The sequence below is a fragment of the Pollachius pollachius genome (assembly GCF_949987615.1).
Source record: "Pollachius pollachius genome assembly, chromosome: 3".
Classification (NCBI taxonomy): domain Eukaryota; kingdom Metazoa; phylum Chordata; class Actinopteri; order Gadiformes; family Gadidae; genus Pollachius; species Pollachius pollachius.
In genome coordinates, this window is record NC_136936.1 from 38,914,366 (window position 1) to 38,927,713 (window position 13,348).

Genomic DNA, 13,348 nt, shown 5'->3' on the forward strand with positions numbered 1-13,348 from the left:
TGCAGAGCGTATTCAAGTTTTCCGCTCTGGAGTGTGGTTTCAGATTTTTTTTTGCGTTTTTAAGACCGAAAAACGCCGTCGCCGTCTAAACGAAAGGCACTTCCGATAAAATATTTGGTCGTTTTTACCCGCAAGCGTCCTCGTGTAAACGGGGCCTAAGTGTATCATTTTGACAAGGGTCTGAGCTGTTCTGCTAATTGTGTCTAGTGTTTTGCAAACACAGGTCCTCTTTTCAAAATAGTGCCTAAGTAATTGAAAAACAAATGTAAAAGAACCTCAGCTTGCGTGTGTTCGTTGTTGAGTTTGCTCTCTGCAGCGCTGATGCATGCAATATGCACAAGCGGTGGAATCAACTTTTCTCGACATTTCTCTTGGGAGGTGAAGGCATTTGGATTTAGGCAGGTTTTTCGAGATTGGAGAATTGGGGATGGATGATAAACAAAACGTTTAGCAAGCTGTAGTTCTGACGCCATCTAGTGGATATTGATTAGGATATTATTAATTATCCGATTCAAACAACGCAGAGGGAGAACCATTCCAGGCATCCTCAACCTTGCAGACAAGTAACAAATAAACGAAAATAAACACGAGATTTACGTTTACAGCTGATTTGGAAAATCTATAGCCTACTGCATTTAATTCCAAGATGTGAAAACATTCTCTCGACAGACACAGTTGCCCAATCAAATGGGCTTTTAATTGTTTATTGACAATTATAGCTTACAAAAAAGACTAAGATATACGTAGACTAATTTATACACACTTGGGAAAAAGTTTCCTTGACGCACAAAGTTGTTGGTAAAACACTTTTTTACTTAAAACAAACAGCACCACAACAGTCATTTCACTTGCACAACTCAAGACCTCCTCCAGCCGAGAACGCTGGCCCTGTTTAGTAGCACCAGAATGGGTGTGGCTCAATTAACCAATGAGCCCCAGCTGCAAACTATCACATGGCTAACAGCCTGACAGGAACATGTGCATCTTTTAAAACATGGTTTTACACAGTGAAGATGCCTTTTAACATCTTCACAACACTCATTAGTTTAAATACTTAACCTGTGATATATGCTAGAACAGAGCTCCGATTATCATTGACAATAGCCTAATAGGGGGAAATAATAGGGTGTAGTATACTGCCTTTGATTTCAAAATGCAGAATAATACTCGACATTGGCATTTGCAAATCCAAGTATAATAGTTTAAATACAACTCTCCGATCAATATAACATCAAAACTGTACAAACTACACATTTGCAGTTGCTTCCCCCTGACATATACGAGAGCAAAGGACAGGATTTCATTAACAGCATAAAGGGGTGCACCGTTCCTGGAGGTACTGCAATACCAGGTCGATGCGTGGAGTGGACGGAGCAAGCCCCTTTTCCATCTCCCAGTTCCAAAAATCAATTTAATATATGGTCCCCGGGTAGGGGACGTATCAGATATTAAACTGATAAGAACAGATACTACACTTGATCTTAGCCAAAAGGCCGAGAAGCGATACCGACATTTGTTCAGTGCTAAGGACCAATTTCCAAGTGTGTCACTCTCACGGACGGTTTACAAATTAAATAACAGAACAAACTAATACAATATACACCACTCATTGGCAACCACATATAGCCTGTTGCCTTCCTTATATGTAGCCCGAAAATAACTATTTTATTTAGACACTTTATTCAATTCATTGCACACGTGGCAGTTACTGATGACGTAGGCTAACATGCGCCAACCAGAATGCTAGAGAAGTAAAATGCGTTTGTTGTGATGAAATAACATTATATACTCCTGTCTGACGTCAATCTCAACTGCGGACACATTTTTACTATTCAATTGTGTTCGTTTGGTAAAGGTGATTAACCAAAATAACCTTTATCAATGAAAGATAAACGCACACGTTAGGAAGCTACCTCTCCTCCTCCATCTAGTGGACAGTTTAGGTCACCAACTTCAACAAAGCCGAGCTGTGTGTAAACCCTATATTCATTGTGTGAACCAGGCGCGTCGTTAGACCTGGGCATTCGAGGCTATAGCCCCGGTGTGAGTGAGTACCAAATGTGTTCGGCTGCCAGATCGGTTCGGGGTCCTGCGCTTACAGATGACGTATCGACACTTGACGTATCGACACAAGCCAAAGGACAAAACCCGGAAGGGTTGTTTATAAACGGTGCTCAATCAGTTTTGGTTTTGAATTCATTGAACGGAGCCCGTTCTCTCACAAAGCCATTGGAAATAAGTCTATAAGCGCTGATGAATGCATATTTTTATTTTCACATATGTTAAAGTAAGGATTGCCATTGTTAAAGTTAGATATTAAGACAGTATTTTCTGTAATGACAAAAGTACAGAATTAATATTTTCTATATACATTTTCTAGTTTCTATTTACTGAAAATGAAGAGCTTGGACAGTCATATGATTGATGAGATTTTATTTACTCATACAAAACAGAATAAATAAGACAATACATACAACTGAGGAACAGCTAAATGTAAATCCATAATAAAATGGCATGTTTAGATCCCATGTTGAATTGAGGATGAATTCATGAATGTGTTCATATTAGATATTCATCCTAGTCCTTGAATATTGATTTTTTTTTTTTAATGATTTTCCAGATGTTCACTGACTTGTATCCTTGCCTATACAACTAATAACAATATAAAATGTAACATTTTCCTCAATTGGCCATGGGATCAAAACATGCAGTTTTTTTATGGATTTACATTGAGCTGTATGTGTGTATGTGAATTGCAGTGTATGTGTTTGGATACACACACGGGCACACACACTGACATATTTGTATATTATTATATATTTTTTTATTCATGTGGCCTGCAGTGGCGATATCGCACAGGTGTATTCCCACAGGCTCTGAAAACAACAGTCATCAAGCCATATCTCCACTCCTCTCGACGGGAAGGGGGGGTGGGGGTGGAAATGCCATCTGAAAGAAGCAGAGGTATGCAGATGTATTTATCCTGAGACCTTCAACTTCATACAATTAGTCTGTTAGTTTAGTTTGCTAGTTTTCAGAATTAAGGCCAGAAAACAATTAATTCAATGGTATTAGGTTAGGGGTAATTATCACCTACAAAAGCCCCCCCACACACACACACACAACTTCATACAAATTTAGTTCATTTTTAAAATTTCTATCTATTTTATTTATATTGTTTTTGCTTTATTATAAGTTGGCTGTCGTTATTTTGTTTTATTTCTCAAGTATGCTGCTTCGAATAGTTTGTGGCGTGTTTAGTCACATAAAAACGCCTCTTTTATTCATAGATTAGAAAAGAAAAGGCGATCGTTAATACAGTACTTACCTAAAGAGCGGAAAAACATGTCAGCGTTTTAGTATGCGCATGCGCATTTAATGACATCGTTTACAGGAAGTGCGTCATTATTGCGCATCTAGGACCCCCGAACCGATCTGGCAGCCGAACACATTTGGTACTCACACCGGATCTTTTAGGAATAGCCCCGGATCGCTGTGCCGTCAAAATAAAATAGAAAATAATAATAATAATGAGGAAAATAGCCCCGTAGAGTATACTTCTTTGTGGTTGCATTACCAGCAGCCATAGATGCAACATTGTACCCAGTGAAAACTGCAAAATTCTGACGTGTCCATATATGGGAAGATTTAGAATAATTTGTTGCAAATTCAACGTCGATATATTTTCTTTATGCATAGCGCATCTCGTCGATATTGCTGTTTCGTGCTGCTAGCCTTTTAGTGAGATCAGAGTGTTGAGAAGGAGTTATAAAATATCTTTTGCAAGATGGATATAAGAAGAGAGATCCGCAGTGAATTCAACCCGGTCCACTTGACATCGGGTAGGCGCATGACAGTGGTACCGTAAAACTTTAATAGCCCGGGCTTTTATTTCTTTCAATCACTGCACTTTCGAACAAAAGTCTTGCACAGCAAAGATGGGAAATACTACACACACACACACACACACACACACACACACACACACACACACACACACACACACACACACACACACACACACACACACACACACACACACAGACACACACACACACACACACACACACACACAGTTTTTCACCCGCACCGTATCCAGTATGTTCCACGCTTAAAGCACCCAGGCTACTAGTATGCGGCGAGCTGGGGCTCTCATGTTCCCCCCTGCGGTGTATTCCTTGTCCGCAACCCCTGCCATCCAGTTGTCATACGATTCATGCAGACTTGCTTTGAACGGCTGATTCCATGGATGTACTTAGCGTGTGCCGTGTTTTTCCGCCGATGTGGGGAAAGCATATGGTTATGCTTTTGCTTAAATAAATGGACTATATTTACATTTACATTTAGGGCATTTAGCAGACGCTTTTATCCAAAGCGACTTACAATAAGTGCATTTGTTACAATAAGTACATTTGTCATAAGAAGTGAAACAATATATCGCTGTCGGTGCAGTAAAGATGTCCATAGAACCAAGTGCAAGTATTACAATCGCTAGGCTAACCCATTCCCCGTGTAAAGCAATGATAGCAGCTACTGTAGATGCTACACAATTACGTATCTTGAATAAGTGCAATGTACAAGTGCCAGGACGTACAACATTCAATGGTGGCTGTGCATTGGTTTCTATGCAGAGTCGAGGTGATCTCTGAACAGGTGAGTTTTGAGCAAGGGCGTAACTTTGGGTCTACCTTTGGGGGGGTTAAACTCGCGGCATATTTATTTAATCAATCATCTTCTTGTGTAAAAGGTAACATGCCAATTTGCCGTTCCTGTATTAGAAATACATTGCGATACCTTTACTGATTTTGGCTTCTTTTTGACTATTTATGCCATAATGACACAGTAGTAAAATTCAGTGTTTAAGCATTAGTCAGCAGTGGCAGCTTCCACTTAATTGATTTTGTGTGTGTCTATCTTATGAAAAAACACGCAAGAACTTAAAGATTAATCAATTGCATCACTGTATTATTGACACCTACAACCAGCAAATTCACACAATTCAATACAAATGCACAATTCAATAAACATATTGTCGGGCATCACCAGCTCAAACTATCAACATCTAAACAAAAGCAGGTAAATACAAAAGAAGTATAAAAGCATTTCACATAAAAGCACCAAACACCTGTTTGCGTCTTGGTGTAAAAGAAATGAACTGTGCACAAATTGACTTCTTAGTTAAGAGGTCCAATTTGTCCTGATGGATGTTGCACACTGCAACATGGTTCAGCCTCTGCTGTGACATACTTGTGCGTAACCAAGTTTTTAATCGTCGAAGAGCACTAAAGCTCCTCTCTGCCTCAGAGGACGAGACTGGTACCACAAGGAGTAATCTCATCAGAGTTTCGACTTCGGTAAATAATCCTCGCACCTCTGCTGGCAACTCTCTGATAATGTGTGTAGCCTCTCCACAGGAACGGTACATGTAATTGTGTTTGAACATCGGTAGCTGGATTTCCAGCAGCTGGGCATTAATTTCTGGGTAGTCATGAACCACCGGATCAATATTTCCAGAAAGCAAGGTGTTCTCCAGCTTTTGGAGGGTAAGAAGACCACCCTGCTGGAAACGTTCAGTGAACTGTGTGTGAATGGTATCAAGTACCTTATAAAACTCAACTCTGTAATATTCTATAGGAGTTTTAGGACTGAATCCACTTGATTCTCCATAGCACTTGGGTGGTTGTCGAACTCTTGGCATTGTTATGGGTTCTAAGTCTACAGAATTCACAACTGTAGATGCCCTCTCAAAAAGGTGTTGGAAGGCCTCATCACTCCTCTTGCCATTGAGAGTAGACTGAACCTTACAAACAGCAGCCCGCATACCAGAAACAGTCTCTGTCCTTCTCTGAAGAGACCTGTTGAGACACTCTAGCTCTCCAATAACTGCTTGTGCCATCACAAGACCAACTACAGTGCTGCCTCTCATAAACTGCTGAAATAGACCATTTGCAGTGGTTGCAGTGGGAAAGTTAGTCCCTGCCATTTCCTCTAAGGCAGTGAGGATTGAGTCATACTGTGTTAAAACAGAATGAATGGCACCGTGTCTGACGGTCCACCTAGTAGCACAAAGTGGTTTCAAGGCACTTGAGGTTCCGTGGTCAGATATCGCTATCGTATGAAACATATGTTTGAATTTGCCAGACTGTCCACACAAAACTCCTAATTGATGAACCCAGTCAAGGGCATCTCGCACAACTATAGAAGCTGTGCATGCCTTCTGTGCTATCAAATTAACACAGTGTGCTCCACAGTGCACATACAAAGCAAGTGGTTGTTTCTTCCTAATGTGAGCCTGTGTTCCAGAATATTTGCCAGACATATTCGCTGCGCCATCATATGTCTGCCCACGCAGAGCTGACAATGGCAAATTTAGTCTGCAGATAACATCTAATACTACATTTGCAAGAGATTCTCCTGTGGTCTCATGCACTGAATACATCCCAATGAATTCCTCATGAGGATTTAAGTCATGATCCACATAACGAAGACATACAGATTCTTGTTCTTGACCTGATATGTCTTGTGTCCCATCAACAATCAAGGCAAACTGTGTGACTGGGAGGCATCTAATAGTGTCAGCTATTCCTCTTATAATGTCTTTGCTCATTATGCCTAGTACCTCGTTTTGAATGAGAGGACTTGTGTAATCCTGCTTGCGTGTCTCTAACCACTTCTGAAAAGCAGGGTCATCCTCTGCCTTTTCTTTCAGATGTTGGGATAGATTACCCTTCTCTTCCACATGACCTCGTAGCGGTAAACCTTGCCTAGCTAAGTATTTGATTGAGCCTACAATCTTCATCAATCCATACCTTGCTTCCTCCTGTTGTCTGGCAACAGCTGAAGAAAGCTGTGAAGCTATAGTGTTACCTTTTTGTGCATAGATGTTCACGGCATGGATATGCAACTGACTTTTTGCATGTTGTGAGAACTTCTGGATAGCTTTTTTCCAATTTCTAAAGCCTACACTCACAAAGGCAGGGTCACACTTGCTTGCATATGTTGGCTGATTCAAAAAAACCTTGGCACAGTGAAAACATATGACTCCTTGTAAAGTGGCACTGTAATGTAACCAAGGAAAAGTTTTGAACCATTTCTCTTGAAAAGACAACACACAGTTATCTCGCTTCTGCACTACTATAAGCTTAGGGTCAGGTTGTGCAGGCTTTGTGCAGGTGAGGATGTCTGAAACATCAAATCCCTGGGGCTCAATATCCTGTAACATATGACATGAAAACTTGTCACTCTCTGAAATAACAATCCTATTAAATGAATGTATTGATCAATAATGCTCTTCACAGCTAAATTATGTTCCCTTGTGTTCTCACCTGCTCATTTGCCTGACTGCTGCCCTCATCATGTGACCCTCTGTGGGGAAACCACAGCAACCAAATTACTTACTTTACACAAGATCTCTCATTCAAAACTAAATACTAGGCACAATGAGCAATGTCAAGATAAGTCAGCACTTTTTGAAAGGGCATCTACAGTTTTATTTACACTTAAAACCCGTAACTGGGATTCTGGGATTCCTCAGAATTAAGAGTATGTTACAAATTAAATTAATTATTATTCATATTATTATTATAACAATGCCTAGAGTTTGACAACCCCCCAAGTGCTATAGTAGAGAATCAAGTGGTTTCAGTCCTTAAACTCTTATGGAATACTACAGAGTAGTATGCAGTTCAGTGTTCTGACAGTGTATGGCATGCACAATTTTGTTTGAGGTCTCTTACCTGGTCATCTGGGCCTCCTGCGCTGCCTGTCTCTGTGCTCTCTCTCCCTCACTTTGGCCATCTGACCCTTTGTCGCCTCCTCTGTCTCCTTCTTCTTCTCTCTCTCTCTGGTCACCTGACCCTCTGTCTCCTCCTCGCTCTCCTTCAATTGCTCTGTCACCTCCTCTGTCTCCTTCTTCTCTCTCTCTCTGGTCACCTGACCCTCTGTCGCCTCCTCGCTCTCTTTCAATTGCTCTGTCACCTCCTCTGTCTCCTTCTTCTCTCTCTCTCTGGTCACCTGACCCTCTGTCGCCTCCTCGCTCTCCTTCAATTGCTCTGTCGCCTTCTCTCTCTTTCTGGTCACCTGTCCCTCTGTCGCCTCCTCTCTCTCCTTCAATTGCTCTGTTGCCTCCTCTGTCTTCTTCTTCTCTCTCTTTCTGGTCACCTGACCCTCTGTCGCCTCCTTGGCCATTTCCCTCTCTTTCCCTCTTCTCCTGATATATAAAAAAATATTAAATGGGTTGAGAGGTGGTATCGATATCAGTTTTGGAGAATATGTGTTCCCTCACCAAAAAGTTGTAAAGCATTTTAAACTCCTTTTGCCCACTTACTAGCACATTTAGACTGCTACACATTTTTGTATTAAATAATAATAATAATAATACCATTATTATTATTATTATTATTATTATTAATAATAATAATAACAATAATGCTGTTTCAATGTTTCCTACGAGCAAGCCTACTCACATGCACCGTCATTAACCGTTGTGTGTGTGTGTATGTGTGTGTACAGTACAGGAGTGCACGCTCAAAAGGAGTGATGTAACCTCTGAACTAGCCCACAGGAGCTAGCTGTCAATGGATGACATCTCTAAGTAAATTAATGCATTCCCCCAAAAAACTGTATGTGTGACTGTATGGGAGCAAACAGCAATTTGGTCTCTGTACTCACATTGCATTTTACCCACCCGTAACCGAGTACGTTTGAGGCAGTGGGTTCTAGAATCTTAGTTTGAGGACGTCTATCGATGCCATTACAACGTAGCCTATGCTAATCATATAAAGTTCACATAGTTAGCTAGCTAGCTCTTACAAAGCGGGAAATAAATATCTGGCATGAATCAGGAATTATTCAGATCGTCTGGTTTTACTGCACATAGCACACCAACGATACTGTTTGAATGTGAAATTATGCTCTCAATCGAAAATTATTTTGTTTCTCCACTGATACCTCTTTATTTTGAGGGTTTATGGGGAAAGTGAAGGTCCCTCTCCACTTTAAATGGAGGCGTAAACTATCCAGGTAGTGAAAAAATATAGAGTGGATGATAACACCTAACTTAACAATACGGATATTTACCTCCTTATCGTCAGGATTTTTACTCCTTTTGGCTTTTGGCTCCTTTGACGACCAACAATTAAAAATTGTTGTCTGGCCCTGGCTGCCTTTCAGTGTCCTTTTCATATCCATTCATAGTTAGCATTAGTCTTCTCTTAATATTCACCCCAGCGACCTTGCGAAATAGTTCGGGTAATACCAAGTAGTCGGTGGGCTGGGGGGGGGGGGTACATTATAGATTATCAAAACATGATACTATCTTGCTGACAAATTAAATTAATAAAGAAAACAAACAAGGTATTAATTCAGAATATTTAATTTTTTTGTTCATCTGAATTATGTGTGATGATATTGAGGGGGTTATATTAGCTGGATCTGATTATTGAGGGGGTTATAACCCCTCTAACCCCCCCGTAAATTACGCCTATGGTTTTGAGTCTTTTGCGGAAGCTGGTGAGCGACTCTGCGATCCTGACATCGGTAGGGAGCTCGTTCCACCACTGAGGTCCCAAAACAGAGAATATAAGTTGACTATGAACAATTATTGAAGTTTAACATTTTGTTCAGCAAATTTGACATCTGACAGATGCAATATTGTAGCCAGTGAAAATGGCAAAATTCTGACGTGTACATTTATAGGCAGATTTAGAATCATTTGTAGCAAAATGTTGCAAATTGTATTCTCTATGCATAGCGCATCACGTTGATATTGCTGTTTAGTACTGCTTGCACAGATTCAGGAGACCCGCAGTGAATCCAACCCGGTTGAATTCATTGGGTAGGCGCATGACAGTGTTTATTTGGCAACAAGCTTTTCTAATGTCTCATTTCGGCTTCTGGTGTATGTGGTGCACTTTCCTATCCTTAACGTAAACATTAACCTACTCAGTAGGCCTGCCCCGACGTGAGTCGGACATGACGATTGGTTTTTCCTTTCCTTCTCAAACTACGTTACAATTGCATATTTCATTAGCCCGATTTTCAAAATTTCTCGGTGGAGGAACCCCCGAACACCCCTTTTAAAAGGGCTCTAACTCTGGGCTTTAGCCCCGAATGTTTTCAATTGCTAGCGACGCTTATGGGATAAGCGTAGGCGAAATGACGTAGCGTGTGACGTCCGAGGCTTCATCTCGGCCTGTTCCGCGATATGGGTTCACAACTGGCACATCATTTACAAAAAGACACAACCTAGTTCCAAGATGACTTTAATGGCTATTGAATTAATCACTCATTCTCAGTCATCATGCAGTTTTATTATAATTATTAGTAGTGGCCACTGTAGTTGATAAGACCTTCTATTTTGCCCGGGATGACTACTTCAAATCTTTGTCAAATGATTTATTTTCTACCATGAGCTCGGGAGATATTTATGAACGGCACCCTCACACGTATCACTGAAATGACTTTAATTCCAAATGTTTTGATGTTGTGCGAAGAAAACATCACGTTTTGGGCTGGGTTCCCAGGAAACTTTCTTTCATCATAATTTCATCCACCACTTGGTGGCCCTAGCGTACTCATTTGAAGCATCAGGGTCGAACCACTTCGGTGGTTAATCTGGCTGCGAGGCTTTGACGTTTCATGAGGCCTCATCTCGACACCAATATCATCCACTGCGTTACACACTTACTAAAGCTTAATATTTTATTAACAGCACTAGGGGGTGCACCGTTCCTGGAGGTACTGCAATACCAGGTCGATGCGTGGAGTGGACGGAGCAAGCCCCTTTTCCATCTCCCAGTTCCAAAAATCAATTTAATATATGGTCCCCGGGTAGGGGACGTATCAGATATTAAACTGATAAGAACAGATACTACACTTGATCTTAGCCAAAAGGCCGAGAAGCGATGCTGAATAGTGTCAGTGCTAAGGACCACTTTTCCAGGTATGTCACTCTCATAGACGGTTTACAAATTAAATAACAGAAAAAACTAATACAATATACACCACTCATTGTCAACCACATATAGCCTGTTACCTTCCTTATATTTAGCCCAAAAAACACTAACAGACTCATGATTCAATCCATGACCTACTTGGCAGTAACTGATGACGTAGGCTGACATGCGCCAACCAGAACGCCAGAGGAGTAAAATGCATTTGTTGTGATGAAATAACACTATTTACTCCTGACCGACGTCAATCCCAACTAAGGATACGTGTACGATTGTATTGGGTTACTTTGGTAAAGGTGTGATGAACCAAAATAACCTTTATCAACGCAAGATAAATGTAAACGTTAGGAAGCTAACCACTCCTACTCCATCTAGTGGACAGTTTAGGTCACGAACTTCAACAAAAAAGATGTGTGACAAAAATATATCTCAAGATATGGCAATAAATACTGCCTCGTCTGAAAAATTGTTTCCAAGTCACAGAGTAAGACGGGAAAGGGAAAAGTGAGCGAGGACCTGTGTTATATATTTACCAATTAAGCGCTGGAAGTTGTTATATCATTGGTGTATTTGTCAATAAATATTCAGATGAAAGATTGTTTGGGGGAATTGCTCAAATAGATTTAGTTTACAAAGTAATTCTCAGCAGAGAACAATTCCAGGGATCTTCAACCTTGCAGACAGCTAGTAAATAAACAATTAACTGAACACCGGCGTATAATAAAAAAAAGATGTTTGAATTTACAGCTAAATTGGATAAGTATACTGCATTTGATTTGAAAATGCGTTATCGTTCTCTGGACATTGACATTTGCCAAATCCAAGTTTATTATAATAGTGTAAAACGAATGTTGGGCTTAAATATGGCCGTACGGCTACATAGAATTCTTGACATACACATAGAGAAAAAAGTTAGCTGATGCATATGACAATGTTAAGTTCAATTTTTAATTGACAGCATTAGGGGGTGCACCGTTCCTGGAGGTACTGCAATACCAGGTCGATGCGTGGAGTGGACGGAGCAAGCCCCTTTTCCATCTCCCAGTTCCAAAAATCAATTTAATATATGGTCCCCGGGTAGGGGACGTATCAGATATTAAACTGATAAGAACAGATACTACACTTGATCTTAGCCAAAAGGCCGAGAAGCGATGCTGAATATTGTCAGTGCTAAGGACCACTTTTCCAGGTATGTCACTCTCACAAACGGTTTACAAATTAAATAACAGAAAAAACTAATACAATATACACCATTCATTGTCAACCACATATAGCCCTGTTACACTTTTTATATTTAGCCCAAAAAACACTAACAGACATGATTCAATCCATGACCTACTTGGCAGTAACTGATGACGTAGGCTGACATGCACCAACCAGAACGCCAGAGAAGTAAAATGCATTTGTTGTGATGAAATTACACTATTTACTCCTGACTGACGTCAATCCCAACTAAGGATACGTGTACGATTGTGTTGGGTTACTTTGGTAAAGGTGTGATGAACCAAAATAACCTTTATCAACGCAAGATAAATGTAAACGTAAGGAAGTTACCACTCCTACTCCATCTAGTGGACAGTTTAGGTCACGAACTTCAACACAAAAAGATGTGTGACAAAAATATATCTCAAGATATGGCAATAAATACTGCCTCGCCTGACAAATCGTTTCCAAGTCAGAGAGATAGAGGTCACCAAAATGTATCTTTGGAGGAAATAGATTCGGACGATCCTTATATGAGTGAAACGTGTTGAATAGACCTACAATTTATTTGGCTACGGCGTAAGTGACCAGCTAGCCTGTGAGCTCTTCAGCCGTATGCTCGCATGTTTAGGTTGGAAAAATGTACGATGTGACAGCAAGATGTGACCTACTTTTTTAAATTTATTCCCCCATGCAGGCATAAAGAGTAATACTTCTTAACATCCTTACATACTTTGCACGTTGAAGACGACTTGTCCAGTGTTGAGCAGTTGGATGGACAAGATGTGGAAGGGAGAAGTCAGGTCCGTTTCGAACTATAAAAATCGGATCAGTTCCCCCAAGCCACCAATGAAATTAGTACTACTTACGTGAGAGATTTCATGTAAAATCACAAAAGGCAAACCGTACGGTGGGTGGGTCGTCGAGAGAAGGAAAGGTAGGAAGACATAAATGGTGAGCGACAAAGACAGTGGTTTGCTTTCTTCAAAACTTCTAATTTAAAAACGCATAGGCCTATCCGGCGTAGGGCCCCTAGATGGCCAGAAAGAAATGGCCCTGCACCCCGGTTTGCATAGGTTAGCATTTGATGTTACTTTCACTACTTCCAATAGTAGCCAATGTAAGGTATGTTTGTAATGGCCATTGTGTTCAGTTATAATAGCCTTCCAAAATAAGTTAACCATGCATTCATT